Below are 25,845 nucleotides of genomic sequence, written 5' to 3' on the forward strand. Positions count from 1 at the left end.
ATGGTAAAGCACCAGACTTGCACCGCTTCTGCCTCAGTTACCCCCTTATCATTCACCCGGTTTTCCTTCTTCAGCGTTTGCTCCAGGAGCCTAACCTCAGTACCCCTTATGTAAGTTCATATTCCCAGAACTGTGTATTATTTCTCTCCAGATCCTTTGCTCAGGATTTATACCCCTCTTACTTGTCAAAATGCATACATCTTGATATCCGCTCAACAGCAATTGATGCCCGTGAGCTAATACATTAACTATGACTCAGGAGAAATTTCTCAGCAAACATTTTTCTATATGGCCACACCCACAGCATATGGAAGTTCCCGGGCCAGAGGTTGAATCTGAGCTGCAGCCGCAACCTGTGCTGCAGCTGTGGCCATGCCAGATCGTTTAACCCATTGTGCTGGGCTGTAGGTAGAACCCACACCTTCACAGTGACCGGGTCACTGCAGACAGATTCTTCACCCACTGAGCCACAGTGGGAACTCCAGCAAATACTTTCTTGTCAGGATACATGTTAGGTGTTTTGGGAAAAACAAAGAAATAGCAAGCATGGTTCTTATGTCTAAAGTTTGGGAGACTATAAATAAGAACTAATTAATGCTAGAGGTTTTAAAAACTAACAGCAACATGAGCTACATTACAGAGCAATACATGTTTAAGGGCTCAGTAGTGTCAGATGAGCTGGAGACTTGAAGACCCTAAGATCTGTGTTTGGGACCCAGACCTGCCACTTCCTTGCTCAGCCAAGTTTTCTTAATTCCTCTGAATCTCAGTTTCTTTGTTGATAAATCAGATCCTAAAATACTAACAGCTCTTCCCAGAATTTAGAGAGGTGAAGTATTTGTAAAACATTGCATTCATGGATATAAGGCCATGATTGATTCCCTTCAAATCCATTTATGTGATTATACATGAGGGGGTAGGCTTCTGGTCTATCTCTGTGTTAGAGCAACTTTGTTCACTTCTCCCTGCCTTGAGGAGACCACCTGCATTAAAACTGGGCAGGAACAAGGCACTTGAGTCACAGAAGTGGCCACACATCTGGATGGACTCTCACATCTAGTCAGATACCATCGCTGGCCTGGACCCTGGGAGACACTAGTCACTGCAGACTAAACATTTCAGTGAAGTGATGTGGGTAAGAAAAACACTATGTGAACCTTATTTTTAAAATATTCCTTTTAACCCATGGTCTCCCAGTGCCAAGAAGTTTTCAGAAGTCACAGAGAAGGTAAACTAATTTATTTCTGTCTCAATCTGAATGAATAATTTTCAGACTGAAAAGAAAGACTTGAAGTTGGAATTCCTATTGTAGCACAGCAAAAACGAATCTGACTAGGAACCATGACATTGCAGGTTTGATCCCTGGCCTCACTCAGTGGGTTAAGGATCCAGCATTGTGGTGAGCTGTGGTGTAGGTCACAGATGTCACTCAAATCTGTTGTTGCTGTGGCTGTGGTATAGGCCAGCAGCTGTACCTCTGATTTGACTCCTAGCCTGGGAACCTCCATATGCTGCAAATGTGGCCCTAAAAAGCGAAAAAAAAAAAAAAAAGAAAAGAAAGAAAGAAAAAAGAGAGAGAGAGAGAAATAAAGACTTGAATTTTTTTAAAGAGTTTGGATCCTATCTTTTTCTTTCCCATTTAATTTTGGCTTCAAAGAGACTAAAACCCCAAATATAATAATAAAAGCTCTGAGAACTATGTCTAGATACTCATGTTGCAACAGAAGAAATGGTGGGGGAAAAACTGTAATTGTAATGTATACATGTAAGGATAACCTGACCCCCTTGCTGTACAGTGGGAAAATAAAATTAAAAAAAAAAAATAAAAATGGTCAATCTCTCAAATAGTGAATGTAAATGGTAGAACCACTGTTTTTCTCCCACCTTTACTGGGCTATAATTGACAAATAAAAATTGTCTATGTTTAGGATGTATATGTGATGATTTAAGTAAATGTTATGAAATGATTACCATAATTAACACCTCCATCACCTCACATTTGTGTGAATATGTGTGTAGGTGGGGTGAGAACACAGAGTAAGATCTACTGTCTCAGCAAATCAGAAAAACAATATTGTTAACTATAATCGCCATACTGGGCATTAGATTCCTAGGACTTATTCATTTTACAATTCAAAGTTTGTACCCTTGAATTTGAGAGAGCATGGGAAATTGGGGGCATTACCAAATGGGTAGAGATTGGCAAAAAAATAAAGAGAAAAAAAGGCAAAATGCTGCAAATTACAGATTCTGTAAGCTTCTTATTGAACCATAGCAGATTCCTGAAATAGCTTACGTGGCAGTGATTTATGACCCTTTAGAGGATAATCTTGTGATCATTAAGTCACACTGTGAATGTGGAAAAGCTTGTAAACTTATTTTATGTAAATCTGTTAGAATGAACAACGATGCTTTCTATGTATTTAATGTTTGCTGATTTCCAAGGCATTTTCAGAGTATTTCTGGAAATCTCCTAACAGCCCCACAGGCTGGAAGTGAGTTTTTGTTCTAATACAGGAGGAAACAGATGACAAGTGATTGAGTTACTAAGGAGCAAGGTTAGTGAATGGAAGAGCCAGAATGTTGACCTGAACTTGTAATGACTGATCTAGTGTCCTGGCCACTGTGATCCCAGTTCTTCTCCAGTGACCCAATTCACATATGTAAAGATATTAGGAGGAATGTTTACTTTGTATTTTTTTTGAACTGTTTATCAATGGAATGATTTGTTTTACAAACAAGCACAGTTCAAGAATCAATCCAATAGCTAGGTAGCTGAGAAGTAGGGCAAATAATTCTTATATTGGTAACTGCTCACATCTCTGCATCTCTAAATTCAAAATTAGAAATTTCTGTAATGCTTCCATCAGTCAAGCAGACCTGATTTTCCCTGGACATTTGCTGCATGCTATAAATTGCTTAATTTGTGAAACATTGTTAAATGAATTGGCACTGGAATGACTTTAACCTAAGTAATCATTGAAAATTTCTATATAAGTATTAAATCGTTGTTTTTCTGGGTTAATTGCCTCTTTTTCTGGTTTTTATCAAATTGGAGGTCGTGATTTAGAAGATTGGCCATTATATTTCTGCATATTTTATACAACTAATCATGATGCAAAGATATATTATGATCCACTTAAAATATCTGTGTCTATTTGACCCTTATATCCCTTCATAATTAAACAAATCCTTGATTTAAAGCTATTTATTTTCTTAATTGATATGATCCTCTTTTCTAAATGCAAATGAGCAGTAGGCACTCAAAAATTTCCAATATTTTTAGAATTCTACTGAAAAAAAAAAAAAGCAGGTTGAACAAAAGTTTCTTTGAGGATATTTTTTCAGTTTTGTATCTCCACTACCATCACTGTATTCCTCCCTGAAGGCACATGTCCATGTGAAATGTGTGCCTGCATGTTGCACACACATGCACACACACACAAACACACTCACACATGTGTGCATACAGGGTTATACAGTTCTATACAAAGAAGTTTGAAGATTTCTCCAGGAACATGTTTAAAGTCATACAGGATTTAGGTTTGGACATTTAAATTAGGCTAAACCACAAATCAACAGTCTGTGAAAAATAAGAATTAGTCCTCAAAGCTCTTGCCCTGTGAATTTTCTTGGTTTTTTTTTTCCCTTTTGCTTTTTTTTGTTGTTCCCTCACCTGATTCCCATGAAAAACTGGGTCCAAATGTTCTCAGCTTCATTCCCCATGTGATAAGAAGCCTACCTGACTATTTCTGAATTCTAGTGCCCGCCAGCACTATGCTGTTTACCTGCCAGCCTTTCTGTCACCACCAAAATCCACTTTCCCAAGTTCCCCCATGTCATAGCCTATGCTTGGCTTGTCCAATTTGAGGAAAGGAGACAGGAGGATCAAAGAGAGAAGATGACAGTGCCACCAAGCAAAGAATGATAGTTTGTCAAATCTTTCATTTCCAAGGCACAGCCCATTGCTCCAGAAGATTGGATGAGGTCACTTCCCTGGAAATCTTTAAGTTTCTAACAGTCATGGGTTAGAGGTTACCACTGTGGAAAATTCAACCAGGGCACGATTTGCCATATGCATTACACTTCAATCGTTTTTTCAGGGCCTAATTTTCACTAAGAAAGCAAGTAAGGGAAAAAAATTGCTAATGTTCAACTAATATGTCTACTTAATAGGCAGTGAAATGCAGTTATGCCATTTTCCATGAGTCAAAAAAAATTCATTAAAATTGTTGAATTAGAACAATTCTGAGGCAATATTACAGTATTTGGACCAAAAAAAAAGGATAGTGTTTGCAAAATGATGTCATGGTGCTAGTGCTACTAGGGAGAGGCTTCCACTTTGAGGACATATTTAAAGGACCCAGACTTAATTCTGAAACTAAGAATCTGACTTACAGAATTTCTCACTTATAAATATGGTTGAAATAGAAGATGATTTAGGTTATCGAAAGAATGTATCTTTGACCATAAGACCTATCTTGACAGGACTGTCATGGGGCCACTAATTCAAGAACTTGAAACTAATTTACTTGACTTTAAAAATTTTTATCTGCTAAAATGAAAATATACCTGGTTGTAAAGGATATTAAGTCAGATTTAGTCATTAATAACTTAGAATGAAGGAGTTTATCAGGTATTTTCTTAAATATAGAAAGACTTTATATGAATAAAGTCTATTATAATTCTGCTACAAAGAGAAAAATAAAGAGAGGTGCAAAACACTGCAAGGGAGGGCCATGCATGGTAGAGCCCTGTGGAATGGTACAGAGAAAAACAAAATTAAATAAAATTAAACAATAGGGATGAAGATTTCTGCTTCCTTAAAGAAGGAGTAGACTTTCTTTTCCCCCTAGTACTCAAGCTGAAACTGACAGCGCTAGTGGCCTGAAACTAGCCAGAACCCAGACTGGGACTTGAACCCATGTGCTGGGACCTAAACCCAGCCTAAATCCAGATTGGGACTCAAACTCACATCTTGGGACTCAAACATAGCCAAAACCCAGACTGGTACTTGAACTTACAGTTTTAAATTAGAATCACTCACCTGGTATCTGGCTTACTGAGGTTCAGGTTCTTCATGCCTCCACACAGAAGGTATTTAGCAAGAGACAAAAGATAGACAAGAAATAGATTTATTGAGATAGTATGCTTGTGAGAGATGCAAGCTGTCAGGCAAGGAGGCTCTGCCCCAAGAATCAGGTAGGCTACAGTTTTATCACCCAAGGGGGGTGGGGGTCAGAAAAGACCACCTCTTCCTCTTTCTTTGAGTAGCAGATCCTCCTTGGTATCTGGTCATGGTGCTTCTTCAAATCAGCAGAAGTGTAATCCTCAAACTTCTGCCCTTGATCCGAACCTGAATGCAAGCCTCACCCCTTCCCCCACCCAATGATCTGAGGCATATCTCTCACCTCCACTAGTCAAGCAAGCCTGCCTTGCCTGGTTCTGATGGCTTTCTTGAGCAGTTATTAACTCACAGTGATCTCCCAAAGTCCCCTAGGTTTCCCTCTCTATCTATGGTCCCTTACCGAGACTTCTACAACTACTTGTGCCTACTCTATCTCTATCACAACCAAGTACAGCTAAAAATGATTGGCCTTATACGTAAAACAAATGTAAGACAACTCTGAATGGGGGAATAAAGAAAGCAAACTGGCTAGGGGCTCAAGGAGTGACACAGTTTTGAGTTTCCCAGGGTTTTCTTTTTGAATCAAGTATCTCAGACTAGATGCTGGATAAGCCAGTAACCAGAAAATGCCATTGGGAACAGACTGAAGAAGCCCCAAGGTAATAAGAGCCCTAGTCCTTTCTAGTCAAAAGACAAAAGGCTTTCAGAGATATAAAACTGTTAGCCAATGAATGTTCTACTCCAGTCAAACACTACAGAAAAAAACTATGGACCTACTCCCACACCACCAGCAAAGGCTGGGTGGAGAACCTAGACTTCCATACCTGCCAAGATGTAATAAGACACCCTAATCTCCTTCTGTGTTCTGACAGAAAAGGCTAAGTGAGGAGCCAGGGTTTTCATCTAGAAAGGAGGCAAGAAAGACCTCCCTTCATCACAGTGTCAATGGATTCCACATGGGAAACCTCGACTTCTCTTCCCACTTAGTGGAATACTGCACCCCCATCTCCTTTCTGGAATAGTATCGGGGAGGATGCATAGAGAGTCAATATATTCACCACTTAGAGAAAACAAAGTGACTCCCCCATGGTGCCAATGGCAGCCACATTGGGAGGCTGAACCTCCATTCCCACAAAATTATAAACAGGTGTCCCTCCCCCTTACCACTAAAGAGTAGTGACAAAAGCCAAAATCCCAGTGTTGGTGGAGACAATATGGGAAGCAGTAACAAAGAGCCCCTCTTGCATGGATATCAAATAGAACCTGAATGTTTAACTTGGATTTTTGCCTCTATCCCTCATCTAGTAGTAATAACAGGCAGCTTTCCCCTTATCCCCACCAGAGGGATAGTAGAGGAGTCCTGATAAAACATGAGATTTGTATAAATCCAATATTATAATACACAAATTGTCTAAGTTTCAATTTAAAAAAATACCTCTCATGCCAAAAACCAGGAAGATATAACTTTAAAAAGTCAATCAACTGATGCCAACACCAAGATGGCTCAAATATTACACTTATCTGAAAATAGCTATAAAGTAATTTGATGACAGTAGATCTCTCATCAGAAACCATGGAGGCCCGAACAAAGTGGCACAGGTTTTTATAAGTGCTGAAAGAAAAGGACTGTCAATCCAGAATTCTATAACCAGGGTAAAGATCCTTCAGAAATGAAGAGAAAAATTGAGACAGTCTCAGATGACAGGAAACTAGGAGATTGGTTACCAGTAGATTTACCTTAAAAAAAAAATGGCTAAGAAAATTCTCTCAACAGAAAACAATAATAAAATAAGGAGTAGTGGAACAGTAGGAAGGAGGAAAGAACAATAAATAGAACAAAAACATGGAAAAATAATAACAGACTTTATTTTTCCTCTTGAGTTTTCTAAATTATGTTTGATTGTTGAAGCAGAATTGATATCACTATGCAAGGTTCCCAATGTATGTACAAGAAATATTTAAGACAATTATTTTACAACTGTGAAAGGTAAATGAATGTAAAGGGGGACAAGATTTTTACACATTATTCAAATTGGTAAAATGTTGACACCAGTAGACTGTGATAAATTATGTATGTGTAACTTAATACCTAGATCAACTACTAAAAAAGCTACACAAAGAGATAAACTCAAAAACACTTCAAATAAAACAAATGGGAATCTGAAAATGTTCAGAAGAGAAAGAAGAGAGAAATGTTAAAAGGAGAGAGTCCACACACAAAAAAAGGAAGAGCTAAAACATTAATAAGTACATTAAAAGTAAGTGGTTTAAATATACGGGTTAAAAAATAGATTGGCAACTGGTTAAAAAGAAAAACTACAAAAGAAAACATGCCATAATGATGTGCTTTTTATAAGACACTCACCTTAAAATATAACAATATAAGTAGGCTGAAATCTTTAAAAAGATGGAAAAATATACCTTGCAGACACTAATTTTAAAAAAGCAGAGGTAATTATATTAATATCAGATAAAATGAATGAAAGTCACCAGGGACATAGAGGATATTATATAATGATGAAAGAATAAATTCAACAAGAAGATACAGTAATCCTAAATTTGTTTGCACCAAACAAAATATATTCAAAACATGTAAAGCAAAACATAATAGAATTGAAAGAACAAAGGGAGAAATCCATATAGTTGGAGTCCTCAACATCCTTCTCTCAGCCAGTGATGGAACAACTAGACAGAAAATCATCAAATGTATAAAAAAAGTCAACAAGACAATCAACCTACAGAATCTAATCAAGATTTATAGAATGCTCAATGCAACAACAGCAGATTATACAGACACACCTTGGAGATATTATGGGTTCAGTTTCAGACCACTGCAAAAAAAAAGGTGAATATTACATAAAGCAAGTTACTAAAATTTTTCATTTCCCAGTGCATATAAAAACTATGTTTACTCTATACTATAATCTATTAAGTGTGCTACAGCATTATGTCTATAAAAGCAATATGCACACTTTCATTTAAAAATATTTTGCTGGAGTTCCCATCGTGGCTCAGTGGTTAACAATCTGACTAGGAACCATGAGGTTGCAGCTTCAATCCCTGGCCTTGCTCAGTGGGTTAAGGATCTGGCGTTGCCGTGAACTGTGGTGTAGGTTGCAGACATGGCTCGGATCCCATGTTGCTGTGGCTCTGGTGTAGGCTGGTGGCTACAGCTCTGATTCAACCCCTAGCCTGGGAACCTCCATGTGCTATGGGAGTGGCCCAAGAAATGGCAAAAAGACAAAAATATATATATATGTATATATATATTTTGCTAAAAAAAATGTTACCATCACCTGAGCTCAGTGAATTGCAGGAGTAACATTAAAGATCACTAATCACAGATCACCTTAACAAATATAATAATAAAAAGGTAGGAAATATTGTACAAATCACCAAAATGTGACACAGACACAAAGTGAGCAAATGCTGTGGGAATGAGCTGAAATATTTGTTTCATGTGGTATTGCCACCAACCTTCAATCTGTAGAAAATGCAGTATCTGTAATGTGCAATAAAGTGAACTGTGATAAAACAAGATATACCTGAACATTCTTTTCAGGGAACCTACGCCAAGATAGACTATATCCCAGGCCAAAAAACAAATTAAATAGAATTAAAATCATACCAACTAGGTTCTGACCATAATGGGATCAAGTAAAATGCAATAACTGAAAGATAACTGGAAAATCTCCCCTTACTCAAACATCTGGAAATACAGCAACACTTTCTAAATAACAGGTTGAAGAGGAAGTCATGTATATATGGCTTGTTACACATCCACACAAGCATATATATATAACACAATGAAAATGAGAATACAATATCAATATTTGTGGGACAAAGCTAAAGCAATACTGAGAAAGAAAATTATTGTACCAAATGATATATTAGAAAAAAAAATAAAGTCTAAAATCAATATTCTAAGCTCCCAACTCAAGAAATTAGGAAAAAAAAAAAAAATGAAACCCCAGACAAGAAAAGGGAATGAAATAAAGAGAACAGAAATAAATACAAATGGGAATAGAAAAACAATAGAGAAAACTAATAGGCAGGAAAAAAGCTGGTACCTTGAAAAGACCATCAAAATTGATAAGCATCCAGCAAAACTGGCAAAGAAAAAATGACTAGTTTCAGGAATGAAAAAGGCTATATCACTACAGATATTAAAGACATCAAAAGGGTAATAAGAGAACACTATTAACAACTTTACATAGATAAATTTGACAATTAGATGAAAAGCACCAATTTCTCAAAGAATATAAAGTGTTCACAACTATGAAACTGTTATGAAATATACAACACTAAAAATATATTACATAGGAGTTTTTGTGGCTCAGCAGGTTAAGAATCCAACTAGTATCCATGAGGATATGGGTTTGATCCCTGGCCTCGTATGCAATGGGTAAAGGATTGGTGTTGCCACAAGCTGCACTGTAGGTCACAGATGCAGCTCAGATCTGGCCTTGCTGTGCCTGTGGCTTAGGCCAGCAGCTTTGGCTCCAATTCGACCCTTAGCCTGAGAACCTCCATATGCCATGTGCGCAGCCTTAAAAAGAAAAAAAATTACATAGATTATTTGAATTTGTAATTTAATACTTCCTCCAAAAAAGAAATCTCTCGATTCAGAAGAATTCAGCCAAATGTCTAAAGAGGAATTAATTCTGATTCTATAAAATTCTTCCAGAAAATTAGAGAAAAGGGGACAGCTCCTAACCTATTCCATGAAAAAGGCATTCCCCTGACATCAGATAAGACCAAGAACCAAAAAACAAGAGAAAATAGAGTTATATCCTACATGGATATAGATACACAATTCTTAATATTAGCAAATAGAATTTAGTAATATAGAAGAAGATTTAAAATGATCAAATGGAGTTTAGCATAGGGAAGCAAATCTCTTCCAATATTTGAAAAAACAATGAACATAATATATAATATTAACAGGCTAAAGAAGAAAAATCACATTAAAAATCATATTAATTGATGCAGAAAAATTATTTGACAAAATTCAACACATTCATGATAAAACAATAAAAACTCTCAGAAATCTAGGAATAGTAGGAAACACTTTCGACTTTTAAATAATAGCAAAACCTGCAGCTTCAGATTATTACCTGTTTTTCTACTGACCAACCTGCTATAGACTGGAGGTTACAAAGACCCCCTCTCTTTAGATTTCAGAGGCATGTAACCAAGCAGGACCCTGTGGGGCTCTTGGGCAAAAAAAGCCTTTCTGTGTCCTTCATTTTTTGTTCTTAGTAAATGGGCCTCATTCAACCTCCATGACCTTCCCTGAGATCCAAGGGGCAGGTTCAGGCAGCTGCTGATCATGGAAGGAAGGGGATGCAAAGACAAGGGAGGAACAGTCAAGAAAAAATAGTACAGCCCTGGGGCAGGATCCTGGTTTCCTCTCAAGGGATACACATAATAATATAAACATCTTATACACCTAAGAGAATAGTTATATTCCTTATGCTTCTTTTAAAAATGAATATTTTAAAACTGAACAACTTAGAGTCCTCCTTGTCCGACTCCCTGGCTTAAGTTCACCCTAAACACAATCACCTATAAGCTAAAGATTAGGCACCCTGAGCACAATTGCCTGTGGCTTAGATTATTAGCACATGATGCTTTTCAGGAAATTTCCTAGTTTTTTCTAATCTCTGATCAATATGCCCTTTTTGCAATACTGTTATTCATACTGTATTGCAAGTACTGTTACAATAAGCCAGAAGACCACTATCATGTTCTTTTGGAGATCTGACTCCAGCTTGAGTCCCCCAAAGAAAGAAGAATGCCATGTCTGCTACAATCCTAATTCCTATCTGAAAACCTGTTTTTTCTCCTTTTTACTATAAAACTCCTCACAATTCTTTCCCAGGGGGGGTGGGGCACAGTCTTTAGAGTATTAGCTTGCTGTGACACCCCTTTGCCTGGCAAAGCAGTAAAGCTATCTTTTTCTCCTTTACCCAAAACTCTGTCTCTGCATTTCAATTCAGCACTGGCGGACAGAGGCTGAATTTTGGCAACAGCCAGTCACAAGTCCAGGTTGTTACCTGTACTTCTGACTTGGGTATAAATGAGAGGTTTGATGCATTTGCTAGAATGGTTCATAAACTCAGAGAAATATTTAACCTAATAGGTCAGTGGTTTACTATAAAAGGATATGACTCAGGAACAGCCAGATGGAAGAGTTACATAAGGCAAGGTATGCAGAAAGGGTGCAGAGTTTCCATGTTCTCTCCCAGCATACCACTCTCCTAATCACCACATGTTCACCTGAAATGGAGTTTTAACTAAAGAACAACCCCCCCCCCCTTGGCTAAGAAGGCAGCTGCAAGCCTTTCCAGCTGTGCTAATCACTATGCCACCCTTCTTGCAATAATGTAACAACTGTGTGCTCTCTGTCCAAGCCAGCAGCCCTGCTAATCATGTACCCAACATTGCTTATCAGTTCCACTTCTGCAACCTTGCCCGCTCAGTTTCTTAGGGAGGAAGACTGTCTGCTTGGGGATGGGGAAGGTCCAGGATGCTTACATGGGAAAATCAAGACCTTGTAGTGTGTAAAAGTTACTGAGAACAAAGACCTGGTGCTCAGACTCTGGAGGTGACTCCTCTGAGCCCGCACCGGTGCTGAATAAACCTTGCTTTTCCATATCTCCAAGTGCTGTTTGTCTCCTTCTGTTGCCACGGTTTTTGCGGTTTCCACAACACACCAACCTGGAAGCTCTCCAATCCTGTCCTCTTGGGTTTCCTGGAGGCCTCATACATAGTCATGATTAATTAAATCATTGGCCATTGGAGATTGATTCAACCTCCCATCCCTCTCCTCTCACAGGAGGTTGGGGATAAGGTGGAGGTGTGGCAGGGAGGAGGGGAGCTACTGAACACTCCAAAGCTCTAATCACTTCCTTGGTCCCCCTGCAACCAGCCACCCTTAGGTAATCTAAAGGCTTTCCAAAAGTCACCTCATTAACATACTAAAAGGTACCTTTATTACTTTCAACACTTAAGAAATACCAAGGATTTTAGGAACTCTCTGCCTGACATAAGACAAAAACCAAATATGTATTTCTTGTTATAATTCCCAGTATCACAGTTAATTGTTACACTCAGCATACAGATCATTGATATTGGTGATGCCAATGAATATGAGTACAGATTCTTTATTAGAAATAAATTATGCTGAAAGGAAGAACTATTTGAAAGAACTTTAATGGTCTAGCAGATTTATTTTTGGCTTTTCATATTTTATCAAGCGCCCATGTCAAGTTGTGAAACCAAACAGGGCCCTGTGAGGCTCCTGGGCACAAAAGTCTATGTCCCCCATTACTTTTTAGGAAATAGGCCTCAGGAGGCCTCCATGACCTTCCCCGAGTTCCAAAAGATAGGTTCAAACTGTTGTTAATCAGAGAAGGGAGGGGATACAGAGGCCAGGAAGGAACAGTCAAAAGACAATAGTGCAGCCTTAGGGCAGAGTCCTGGTTCCTCCTCAAGGAATATACATAACAATATATTTGAGTTTTTCTATGAAGGAAACCCCCCCAACAAATGGCAGATATTGATGAAGCCTTCTTCCTTCCAAAAGAAGGATCAGAACCAATCCTGTGAACACCTAAATGCCAGCTTTGAAAAATAATGCAAGCTCACATCTACCCTGATCCTTATCAGTGGACCTATTTTACACTCCCAAAACATAAAACCATCTCCAATCTTTCCCAAGGGGGGCACCATCTTTCAGGCATTAGCCTGCTATGGCCCCCTTTGCCTGGCAAAGCAATAAAGCTATCTTTTTCTCCTTCACCCAAAAACTCAGTCTCCACATTTGCGTTCAACACCAGCAGGAGATCTCATTGTGGCACAGCGGAAACAAATCTAACTAGGAACCATGAGGTTGCGGTTCTATTCCTGGCCTCGCTAGGTGGGTTAAGGATCTGGCATTGCCATGAGCTGTGGTGTAGGTCGCAGATGCGGCTCGGATCTGGCGTGGCTGTGGCTCTGGTGTAGGCTGGCGGCTACAGCTCCGATTAGACCTCTAGCCTGGGAACCTCTATATGCCATGGGTGTGGACCAAGAAATGGCAAAAAGACAAAAACAAAAACAAAAAAAACAAAAAAAACCCAGCAAACAGAGGCTGAGTTTTGGCAACAGCTCAACTAAAAAATACCCAGATTCTTTAATATGAAGTTCTTTTGAGACTCTGGTTTTCTTTATTTCTTTTTTTTCGTCTTTTTGCCATTTCTTGGGCCGCTCCTGCGGCATATGGAGTTTCCCAGGCTAGGGGTCGAATCAGAGCTGTAGCCACCGGCCTACACCAGAGCCACAGCAACGTGGGATCCGAGCCGCGTCTGCAGCCTACACCACAGCTCACGGCAACGACGGATCCTTTAACCCACTGAGCAAGGCCAGGGACCAGACCCACAACCTCATGGTTCCTAGTTGGATTCGTTAACCACTGCACCACGACAAGAACTCCGACTCTGGTTTTCTTAACACTTCTTTGAAATATTTTTTATTAATGTGGCATGATTATTTTAAAGTTATCCTTGTTGATATAAAATATTTTGGGGAAAAAGTTAAAATATGCTAGTGAAAATGAACATATAAATTTTAAAAAAAACAAATGAACTACATCAACTATAAATTGCATTGGAGATATTTGTTGCTGTTACAATACTTAAGAATGGAAGATCTAATAAAATACATTATAGATATATTTGAATTTTTAATATGCATTTAATAAAATTTATGATAAACTTTTGGAAGTTTTTCTTAAAGACAAACAGAATAAAAATATAAAGCAGTGAGCAGTGAGTGTTCAAGAAACATCTGATGAATGTTAAATACATTAAGAAAATGTGTACAGGTGTTCCCATGGCGGCTCAGTGGTTAGCGAACCCGACTAGCATCCATGAGGATGCAGGTCCGATCCCTGGCCTTGGTCAGTGGGTTAAGGATCCAGAATTGCCGTGAGCTGTGGTCTAGGTCACACATGAAGCTTAGATCCTCATTGCTATGGCTGTGGTGTAAGCCAGCAGCAGCAGGTGTGATTGGACCCCTAGCCTGGGAACCTCCACATGCCACGAGTGTAGTCCTAAAAAGACAAAAAGAACAAAAAAATACAGGAAAGAAAGAAAGAAAATATGTACAAACTAAGCCCAAAGTTAGGAGAAGGACAGACAGAAACTAGAGCAGAAATAAATGACATAGAGAATAGAAATCAATACAAAAAAAAAAAATCAATGAAACTAAGTTTTTTTAAAAGATAAAATTGACAAACTCTTAGATTGATTTAAGGAAAAAAGACAAATAAAAAAATGAAAGATATAACAAAAACACCAAGGATCATATAAAGCTACTGTGAACATTAATATGCCAGCAAATTAGGTGACCTAGAAGAAATGGATAGACTCCTAGAAACATAAAACCTACTAATACCGAATCATGAAGAAACAGAAAACCTTAATAGACCAGTAACAAATAAGGAGTTTGAATCAGTAATCAAACATCTCCCAACAAAAAGTCCAGGACCAGATGCTCTCCCTGGCAAATTCTACTAAACATTTAAAGAGTTAATGCCAATCCTTCTCAAACTCTTCCAAAAAGTTGAAGAAAAAAGAGTACTTCCAAACTCATTTTAGTAGGTCACAATTACCTTGATACAGCCAGAAAAAGACAATATAAGCAGGTCATAACTCCTGATGAACATAGACACAAAAATCCTCAGCAAAATACTAACAAACTGAATTGCACAGCACATTAAAATGATTATAAGAAAACACGTACACTGTATGAGGGTTTGGGAATCACCAACTCTGAAGACGATTACCAGTTTTTTAAGTTTACAAAGCCTAGCAAACTGTTCTTGAATATATTATCTTAAGATTTTTTTCTCAAGTATATTAACTAAAGAATTTTTAAAATGTTCTTTGTAGGCAGAGCATAGTAAAGAATACTCAACAGATGCTGAGACATGAATGAGAAAAATAAAAACGATACTGACCTTTTAACAGAGTAAGAAGCCCTCTTTACAGGTTTTCACAGATAAGGAAACAGGCAGGCCCAGAGTTCTGACTCACCACCATTGTACAGCTGGTTATTGGCTGAGCTGAAGCCAAAGCTTGTGCTGCTTAGTTCTTATTCTAGGCTTCTTTCCATTCCAGCACTTTAGGCCTGCAAAAATAGAGAAAAGTAACATAAGAACTATAGATATTCAGAGGGCAAATATGGCCTAAATGTTACATTCTAAGCCCCAAATCAAGGCTTTCTTCAAGACAGGTCCAGAACTAGTCCAAGTAGACGGCCTGAAAGAGGTGACTAGAAAGGAAGTCAGAGAAGATGGGAAAAGCAAATAATCCTAGGCAAAGGAAATGCCTGGTATTAATGCTTTAAAATTTCAAAAAATTGCGCAGGAGGAGAGGACAGTTTTATATACTCTCTTGCCTTGGGAACAAAAGAAAAATGTAAAAAGTCTAGTTCATTATTCATCCATTCATTCATTCAGCAAACACTTCTTTTTCTTTTCTTTCTTTCTTTTTTCTTTTTCCAGTAAACATTTCTTAGTAGCTACTCTGTGGTATAAGCAATACTGAATCCTGGAAGCAGGATGGTAAACAAAAAGACACGCTCTTACTTGTGGGGAGCTTACAATCCAATAAAAGAGACAGATGTTTAGCCTAGTAATAGCAAAATTGCAAGAGCTATCTTCAAGAAAGTAGAGTTTGAATGGAGAGAAATTGCCCCAAGGAGGGATAAAAGACTTGCTCAAAGGAGGGGTACTCATCTGAAGCAAAGGGATGAGTTAAGAGTTAGCCACATGAGGAAGAGGAAAAGAGTATATCAGATGAGGAACTCCCTCTGTTACTGTCTCTCTTGATGTCTTTACAGACTCAGCACAATGGATGCATCCCTCTGCTTGGACTCCAGGACACCACCAGACACCCTTTTTCTATTCTCTATGTGGGCACAGCCTCTACTCAACATTTAAATGTTGCTCCAGCCCCGCAGTCCTCTTCTCCCTGTACATTCTCGCACTTGGTGATTTTATCCAGCTCTCCAGTTTATCTCCAGGCCTGGTCCCATGACTGAGTCACAAACCCATGTGTCCAATCACATACTTCAAATCTCTGCCTACTGTTCGTTAGATATTTCAAACACAACACAGCACGCCGAGGGTTGCCCCTCACCTTCCTTCCATCTTCTCTGATGAGTATACACTCTATTGAAACACACTGATGTTCGTGGGAAGAGCCAAGGTTGAAAAGAAGTATTTAAGCTAAAATATCAAGGATGTGCAGTATTTAGCTGTGCGTGCAAGGAGAAAATTAATGTTTCAAGCCAATGATGGTCTCTATTTTTACCCTATTTGGTCTCTCAACAATAATTATTCCATAAGGCATGGTGATTTTTATTTTATTGTTTATTCTTTTATATGTAGTCCAAATTTCTACCACCCCCTCCCCCCGCCCCAGTATATCCATACTCGGTCATCAAGTTATCCTTAAAAAGGTAGATTTATGAACCTGGATCACTAGGAGAATGTCAGTGACACCAGTGAAGACTCCAGGTATAGGGATTCATTTTTAGAGACTGGACTAGGTTTTGCTGGTTTCCTTCCCTCCCTCTAGCCTGATGATTATAGCCACTGAAATCCTGCAGCAATTTGAGTGAGTCATTATGAACGCAAAAAAAACAAAAAGGTTTGCTAACTTTTAAAAATTCCTACCTATATGGCAGTCAAAAGAATCCTTATTTTTTTTTTTTTTAACCACACCACATCTTTCATTGACAGCTTTTTGTTGCAAATACAAAATACAGTAATGGAAAGAGTGATTAGTTCAACTCTCAAACTGATTTATAATGACAGTTTTCTGATGCAGGGGAAATGAAGAATTGAACTGACTCTGTGAAGTGACAATTCCCAATTATGTTGTTCCCTTGCATTAATTAAACAGGTTCAAGGTAGTTTTCAGAGTAGCACTTCGGAGACCTCTGTTGTGCAGAATTACTTACAGTTGTTAAATGTTATCCTCTTCTCAATGAAAGCAATAATACAAATCTTGATCTATAAGGTACAAGGCACAACTCTCCTTGGACTCCATTGAGGAATCATGGACTCATCTTGACATACTCTGTTCCACCAAATTTTTATTTGTTAAGAAAAATAATCTGCTTTGGCAAAATTATTTTAAGGCCTTAACCCATTTTACCACTACCACCTATTCCATCATTCCCAAAGGAAAAATGCATTTCCTGGGAACCATGTACATAGAAGAAATAGTCCATATTTTTAGCCTCATATCCATGGTCTCCCAGAAACTGGACAATCTTCACCCATGCCCATGGTTTAAACTAGTTTAAGCTTGTGACTTTAAAACCTGCAGTTTTTGGCACAACCTCACTTATGAGCTCCAAAATCTAATAAGTTAACCAATTTCTTTTGCTTAGTTATATTGCAGGTGCCTCGAAATCAAGACAGTGAAAATAGAACCTGTTATCCTCAGCAAAACCATTCTTTCAATTAATGCCCTCTGCCTCTTTGAATGAGCATACAATACCTCAAACCAGAAGCAAGAAATTATCCTGGAATTTTTCTTTTCTTCCTTACCCTTCATATTCAGTCCATCAGCAAGTCCTTCGAATTCTTTTACCTAAATATGTCTAGAATCCTCCCTGCCTATTACCAACGCCGGTGCCGCTGTTTGGGCCCTCATCGTGTCTTGTCTGAACCATTTATAATAGCTTGACTAAGAGTCGCTTTCTTCTGGATGTCTATCCTTCCCGTCAGACAATCATACTGTCATGGGATTTATCTTCATAATTCATAAATCTGATCCCTTCACTACCATTTTCAAAATCTGTTTGGCTCCCCATAGCTACAGAATATTACCTAAATGCCTTTGCATGGCTTACAAGACCCTTTTTGTTCTGGTTTCTTTGCCTCCTCTCCTACCAGTCTTAACCTCTTTCTTAAATGGCCCTAAACATTTCATTTTCCAATTCTCAGAAAATGCCTTCACTTACTCTTATCTCCAGGGCTGTGCACACATGGGTTGTTCTTTGCATAGAATTCTGACCCCTTCTTGTCCATTAATAAATTTCTCATTTATAATTTAAATCTTAAACTCATTATCTGCTCTAAACTTTACTTGACTCCTGATATCTTAAAATCTTCTTTCCCTTTACACATGGAACATCTTTTAATTATATAATTGTCCCTTCATAATGATATATATTTCATTATTTGTCTATCTCCTATTGGGTTATTCATTCTTTGAGGTTAATTTTCTTTGTTTATGCAATGTTCCACCTTCATCACTTAGGATAGTGTTTGGCACAGAGTCAGATGAGGTATTCTAAAGAAAATGATCTAAATGCATGAATACATATATAAAAATATGAGTGAGCTTGACTTGGGGGAAAGAGAATTATCTTTTACTTCAACAGCTTCCAATACCACCACCTGTTATTCCTACAGCCTGAACTGCTTTGGAAGATTGATATCTGAATCTTGTCTCTTGGTTAAGTTCCTTAAAAGCAGAAAGGGACAGGGTTAAAATGAGAGGAACAGATGTGAGAATGCAAAGATGGGTTTTTCTTTGATCACCTTTAAATTCCCTTTCAGTCAGTCATGTGTGTATCTCTGCCAGGGGCCAAGACTCAGCTGTGTGTTATTATTGATGAGTTATTTTGGACCATTTATCAGGCAAACCAGTTGACTAAATTTTCTAAACATTAAGAGAGAATTAAGAACTGAGGGAGGAAAATGAGATGAAGCAAATCTTCCTCCTCCTATGCTAAGAACCAGCTTAGGGCTTACAATGCATTGGCTTACAAAGTTGGCATGCTCTTCTGTCTGTCTTTATATTGGAGATCTGCCTGATGCAGACCTAGTTCAGCCTCAGAAGAGAGGAGAGTGCCAAAGACTGGGAATAGGGAATGTGCCCAACATAGGGAGGCTTCCATACTCGTATGCACAAGACCAAAAATGCAAATATGAAATGAAATTAAATCAAAGAGACGTAGCCAGTAGCTTTTATTTCTTCAGGCCAAAGGGTCCATATTACATAAATTACTACACTATTCACTTGTTTATTCAACTTTTTAAACTTTTCTAGGATGTCACATGTAGAACCAGTTACTATTAGGGTTAGAAGAGACCATAGACCCCATGTACCTGAGTGCTTCTCAAACTGTGACCCCAGTGTCCATGGGTTCCAGTGTGACATCTCAGGGACCAAACTGGAGAGGGCAAGATTCCAGCTTCCCTGCTGGGGTTAAACTCAAAAAACAGTCCTCTTCTCTGTTTCATTTGTCTGTTTAATAAAGGAATCCCACACAAGACTTCAATTGGTAGGAATAAAAGAATACTGTTTACAAGGTTAAAATACTCTGATTCATTCCAACTCCCTTGATTTATAGATGAGGAATCTGAGGTCCAGAAAGGTTAAATGATTCATCAATTTAGTGGAAGATGACCAGGACCTGCCCAGGTCTTATAATACCTATTCACAAGGAGGCAGAATCCTTAGACATGAGTCTTAGAGCCCAAGTGCCTGAATTCATGCACTGTCATTATCACCTCAGGGCAATTTATTTGCCCCTTCCAAGCTTCAGTTCTCCCCTGAAAAATGGGGTTCACACTGGTACATGTCTCAGAGTTGTTGTGAGGAGCAAGTGTGTTAATATACAGAAAATATCTGGCGCTGCAACCTCCCTCTTTAACCTCTTTCACTTATGAAGTCCCTTTGATTATATTAGGTTCACTCAGATAATTCAGGACAATCTCGCTCAATATCCTTAACTTAATCGTACCTAAAGGAGTTCCCGTTGTGGCTCAGCAGTTAAGGAACCATGAGGATGTGACTTTGATCCCTGGCCTTGCTGAGTGGATTGTGGATCCGGTGTTGCTGTAAGCTGTGGTGTAGGTCACAGATGCAGCTTGGATCTATCAATGCCATTGCTGTGGTGTAGGCTGGCATCTGTAGCTTCGATTCAACCTCTGGCCTGCGAACTTCCATATGCCATGGTTGCAGCCTTAAAAAGAAAAAGAAAAAAAAAGCATGCCTGTAAAGGTCTTTTTGCCAAGTAAGGTGATACATTCACAGATTATGGGGATTTGAACATGGACATCTTTGGGAGATGGTTATTCTGTGTATCAAAGGCAAATATGTAAAAATATGCAGGCTATGCAAAACAGCTTTGTATAAGAGGACATAGTATATACTGCACATGCTTTACCTAAAGGCAGTCATACTTTTTAAAAATACTAGACTAGCTGAATGCATCCATCTAGAACTGAATTGGTGTGAGGTGGCTGGTTTGGGATTCCTATTCCTATCCTATTTGGCATTCCACTGATTGGTTAGACCAGGTCTATATGACATAAACCAAAGAAAGGTGGTGACTGCCCAAGGCTGTCCTATGTAAGAACCCTAGATAATTCAAGATATTTTCCTCATAATGAAACAAAATGATACATTTCCATCCAAATGCATGCAATCTGCTTCCTAAATCCTTTAAATACCTGGCCGTGGGAAATGACCCAGTTTTGATCTTCCTCTGTTGACTATTTCAAATAAAACTCTTTAGCAGCCAATGACAAAAGGCGTCATACCAACAGGTGCTTCATCCTACACTCTTATTCTATGTCTCTTTTTTAGCCGTTACACCTGGTTGGCTTGGCGGTCCCCCAGGGATGGCATCTGTTATCACTGCCTCCCTTGAAATCCAGGCCCACTGTTGTTGATCTGCAAACGTTGATGAAAACCCAAACTGTGCCTGTCTCTAGGCTTTACAGCCATATGCCAAATCAAATTACGTTTCATAGTTGGCAGTGAAAGAAACTAAGAAATAGTCAATGCAAAGACACCTTCCTTGGCACCATTGGGGAGGTAAAATATAAAACCTGCCTGCTATCTTCTTTACCAGGTCTGATTGTTAAATTTGCTAACATGGAAAATGGCTTTTAAAAGTGAACACTAGGGACTCTTTCTCCTGAGCCCACATGCTAGTTGCTGAAATGAAGGTTTGTCTTCAAAGCGGGAGTGAGTTTCAAGCATGAAAAGCAACAGAGTGTCCTTGAGGTGATGACAATGAAGGGTGAGAAAGAAATAACAAGTAGGACAAAAGAGGTGAAATCAGGGAAAATAAAAGATGAAGTCATCATCGGTCAGCATGTATGATCAAGAGGGTAGGTGGGAAAACAATTAAGGGGTGGTTATTAAATGCCTTAGTTTTTCTTTTTTTTTTTTTTAAGTAAAACATTTGTCTTGATCCCTTTCAGGTTACTAACTAGATGAAAGAGTGCTAAAGGTAAGAGACTAGAGCCTATGGAGCCATTACTTAATTGAACTTTAGTTTACAACTCATTATTTATCCAATAGATGGAAGGAAGCAATTATTGTCACATGCTGTCTTTTTAGAAACTAAGCAGAGTCCTAACCATTGAGTTTTACCCCAATGGATCAGTTTCTTTTGCCACTAAAATGATATCAATGCGGGCACTAAGACCAAGTGGAGAAAATGCTGGTATAAATGAAGTTTAGGCTGTTTGGAAACTCTTACTAGATAGTGTATATATTTCCTATTGCTGTTGAAACAAACTATAACAAACCTAGTGGTCTGAAACAATACAAATTTATTATCTTACAGTTCTGGAGGTCAGAGGTCTGAAATGAGTTTATGAGCCTAAAATCAAAATGTGGGGAAGGCTGCATTCTTTCTAGAGACTCTCAGGGGAGAATCTGTTCTCTTGTTTTTCCATCTGCTAACAAACACCTGCATTCCTTCACTTGGGGCTCCTTCTTCAAAGTGCACTGTTACTCCAACCTCTGCTTCTGTTAACACATCTCCTTTTCCTAACTTAGACCCTCTTGTCTCCCTGTGATTACACTAGGGCCACCTAGATAATGCAAGATAATCTCCATACCTCAAGATCTTTGATCACTTTTGCAAAGCCCCTTTTCCAGGTAAGGTGACATGCTCACAGGTCCTGAGGACTAGGATGCAGGCACCTTTGGGGGACCATTATTCTGTCTAGCACATATTTGTCAATAAAGGCTTTCTTTCAGAAGGTACAAATACAAATATCTGCAGAAGACAAGTAAATAACACAAGTGAATGAACCCAACAAAGGAATGGTGAAAAGGGAGGTGAATTGGAGAGTGAATAAATAGAATTCTAAGGCTTTCAACATTTTAAAAACCATATGTAATTACTGTGTGGATGAAACAAAAGATGTCTCTAATTCATGTCTGCTTATTTGCAGCCACCGCTTTAAACTAAATACCTTTGCTGTTCTCCAAGAGCCTCCTTTGCTCAAACAAGACCCCTTCTATTGAAATAGCCATGTGTGAGTTCCTGTTGCGGCTAAGTGTAAACGAATCTGACTAGCATCCATGAGGACACAGGTTCAATCCCTGGCCTTGCTCAGTGGGTTAAAGGATCCGTCATTGCTGAGCTGTGGTGTAGGTCACAGACACAGCTCCAATCTGGCGTTGCTATTGCTGTGGTGTAGGACAATGGCTATAGCTCCAATTCGACCCATAGCCTGGGAACCTCCATATGCCAAGGATGCGGCCCTAAAAAAAAAGCCACATGCACTCTGCAGCCAATTCCATACTGACATGAATACATAAAAGGCTGAAATAAAGACTATGCTAAGAAGAAGAATGAGGTTTGGTGCTATGTTACGCTGAGGACTACTTGGAAGCAATAGGCCAGGAAGGACACTGACAAAGGAGATAATGATATAAATTTAAAAAGATGGTGACCCTGTTCCCAGAAGTTTTAGAAAAGTTCTCTGGCTTGGAGACAGGTGAGAGCCTGCTAAGAAGACTGCAAGGAATGATGTCCCATAGGTTCTTGAAAGTCGCACTGTAGTGACCATGACATAGCACAAGTTGCAAGGATACAGGCAAAGAGCAGCAATGTGTATGTTTCTGCCGACTATCTTAGAGGGTTCCTGACAACTCTTGAGGTTTGGTGTGTGTTGTAAGGCGGGGGGTGGATATAATTTTGTGACGATATCTTGAGTATTTGGCCACAGTAAGAATCGAATTCATCCTCATATATGGAATTCCAGTTTAGCAGACACTCTGAGGCCTGCACCACCATCAGAATATATGTCATAGTTTTATATAGGTTTATATCAAAGGTTATCAAGAAATAATTCCAGGGGATGCAGTGCCCATGTTCACATACATGGTGTTTAATAGATGTAGTGTGTAGCCAGGAGGAACAAAAAGGTTCATGGTTGGTAGAGAAAAACCACTGGGGCAGCTGACGCAGGAAGGGAGCAACAGAATTCAGTTGCAATTTGTATGGTGAGGGGAAGAGGTCCTTTTATTTAAAAATAAGCAAACAAACAAGTACAGAGATTTTGTTTAGGAAAGGGAAGGCCCTATGCTTATCTAGAATGGAGAAGTTGCAAAAAAGAGAAAGATAAATTTACTTGGAGACAACACATAACAGAAATGTAAGTGTATGTGTGAGAGAGAGAAAGTCAGAGACAGAGAAGAAAGGAGAGTGACATACAGAAGAGAGAGATGCAGAGAGAACAAGCCAGAGATAGAGAGGCAAACTCAGGAAGACAAAGACAGGGAAACTGCTTTAGTGAATGATTTGTATGCAGCAGGGGTGAAATTATAACTTAGCTTTTTCTGTTGCTCTATGCCACTGCCTTCCAACAAGTTTTGTCAATCATTTTCTTGCCTCTGGAAGAAATCTCAAAAATATAAAATAGCTTTTCCTGTCACTCTTTCATGTAAGTAAATAGTCCCTCTTAACATAAAATGCCTAGCTTAGTCCAGCCTAATATCAAAGCCAGTTTTCTTGAGTAAATCAATTCATCTTCCCTACCACCTCGCATCTTGGGCTGATTGAGGCTTGGAGAGTTGCAGTGGGGAAGGGGCACTGGACCACCTTCTGCACGTTGCCCTTGTTCTCCTCACTAGGTGGTCTCTGGTTTTCCCAGGGCTCCAGGAAAGAGAGATGAAGATGAAAAGATTTACTTGACTAGTACAGTTGCCCCTGACTTTGGAGGCCACTGAGAGAGCAGCCCCCTTTCTCCCTTTCCTCTCAATCTCTCATTCACGGAGTCTCACTGGAACTCAACATGGAATCTTCAGAAACTTCCATTACTATGCATTTCTCACCTCCTGTTCCCTCGTCACAGGAGATAGCTTCTCTGCCACCTCCTGGTTGCTCATGTCTCTCCCCTCAGTCCTAGCATCTAGCAGTTTACTCCACACATATACCCCATCATGGGCACCCCATACCCACAAGGGAATGATGTAGGGCTGGATCTTTCAAGACAGCCCATGTTCAACTCCTACATCAATTTACATTTTTCCACATCTAGACAAGCAGACCATTATGAAGGCAGCCCCCCTATGAATTGCTCTCTGGCTATTAACAGTACCCTTAAGCTCTTCCCCTTATAGACTTTAGCTATACATTTAGATATAAATGTTTCTAAATATCAGCAGGCACAGGTCAAGTTCTTCAGGTGGTTTCCCAAAGCATCCCTCAGGAGACATGAGGGCAGAGTTAAACACCTCTCTACTTATCTCTTCTATACCCTCCTGCGGTTACCCACAATCTTAGCATGCCTTAGACAAATGATCTGGCAGCTACTGTTCTCAGCCTTTGGAATCCCTTCCTCAACTCCTAGCTATAGGGGAAAGTTGCAATTGATATCTTCGGAGATAGATAGGAAGATAGATAGATGATAGATAGGTAGATAGACAGGTAGGAAGGGTGAACCTTGATCTTTCTCTTTCTCTACCCTTGTCTATCTCTCTCTAGTTATACATATCTAGGTAGTGGCTAGTTGGCTGAAAAATAAGGAATTGGAACCCTAGAATTCAAGAAAGAACAAGAAGGTAGAGCAAGAATTTCCTGCAAGAAACAAGAGATAGGTACTGAGAGAGAGAAAGCTGATTAATAACAGTGGGAAGGCAAACTTTTTGAAGTGATGACTGATATTTGATTTTAGTTGTTTCTGGATCTGGGCAGAAATGCCCTTGATCTTTAGGGCAAGTCTGTCACCATATTAGTTTTGAATTAGTACAGCACTGCTTTGGATAACAGAGGAGAGGAGCTTTCATTTCAATTTAGGAGAAAAGGGACAAGATAGAATTGGAACAGACAGCATCAATTGATGAAGTGATGGTGGGAAGTTCTCAATTACACAAATCAGGAAGCTGTAGGCAACTTTAGGCCAGAGTTAGCCCTTCTTTTTGAGAACCTGTGGAAATATTGAGAGTCTTGGACTTCTCCTGGTTTTTTAAGTTGGAAGCTTGAATTACTCCATGTGACTGTCAAGCAAAGTGATGTCAAAAGGCTGGACAGCTTGGAGGTATTTGGAACAAATACAACTGATGAAGCGTTGCCTATCTTTTCAACTTCCTAATGTAAATTTGAGGTAAGAGTGTTTGATGAAAATTCAAAATCTTCCGCAATTATTGAATAACAGAAATACAGCAGAAGTTCCTGTTGTGGCTCAGTGGAAATGAATCTGACAAGTATCCATGAAGATATAGGTTTGATCCCTGGCCTCACTCAGTGGGTTAAGGTTCAAGTGATTCTGTGAGCTGTAGTGTAGGTACAGATGCAATGTGGATCATTTGTTGCTGTGGCATAGGCCAGCAGCTACAGCTCTGATTCAACCCCTAGCTGGGGAACTTCCATATGCTATAGGTGCAGCCCTA

At 39.1% G+C, this 25,845-nt stretch overlaps 1 long non-coding RNA gene across 1 annotated transcript in view; it reads right to left on the reverse strand.

Moving 5' to 3' along the window:
• LOC110256667 (uncharacterized) overlaps positions 1-25,845 on the reverse strand; it is a 179,707-nt gene that overhangs the window by 10,869 nt on the left and 142,993 nt on the right. Inside the window, exon 2 of the long non-coding RNA XR_002338531.2 lies at positions 15,135-15,304. This is a non-coding gene — a long non-coding RNA (uncharacterized LOC110256667). The remainder of the gene's footprint in view (positions 1-15,134; positions 15,305-25,845) is intronic.

Source organism: Sus scrofa, chromosome 14 (assembly GCF_054392235.1).
Source record: "Sus scrofa isolate SSC_HxYL_T2T_F1_AM1 chromosome 14, Sscrofa_HxYL_maternal_Yorkshire_Landrace_v2.0, whole genome shotgun sequence".
Classification (NCBI taxonomy): domain Eukaryota; kingdom Metazoa; phylum Chordata; class Mammalia; order Artiodactyla; family Suidae; genus Sus; species Sus scrofa.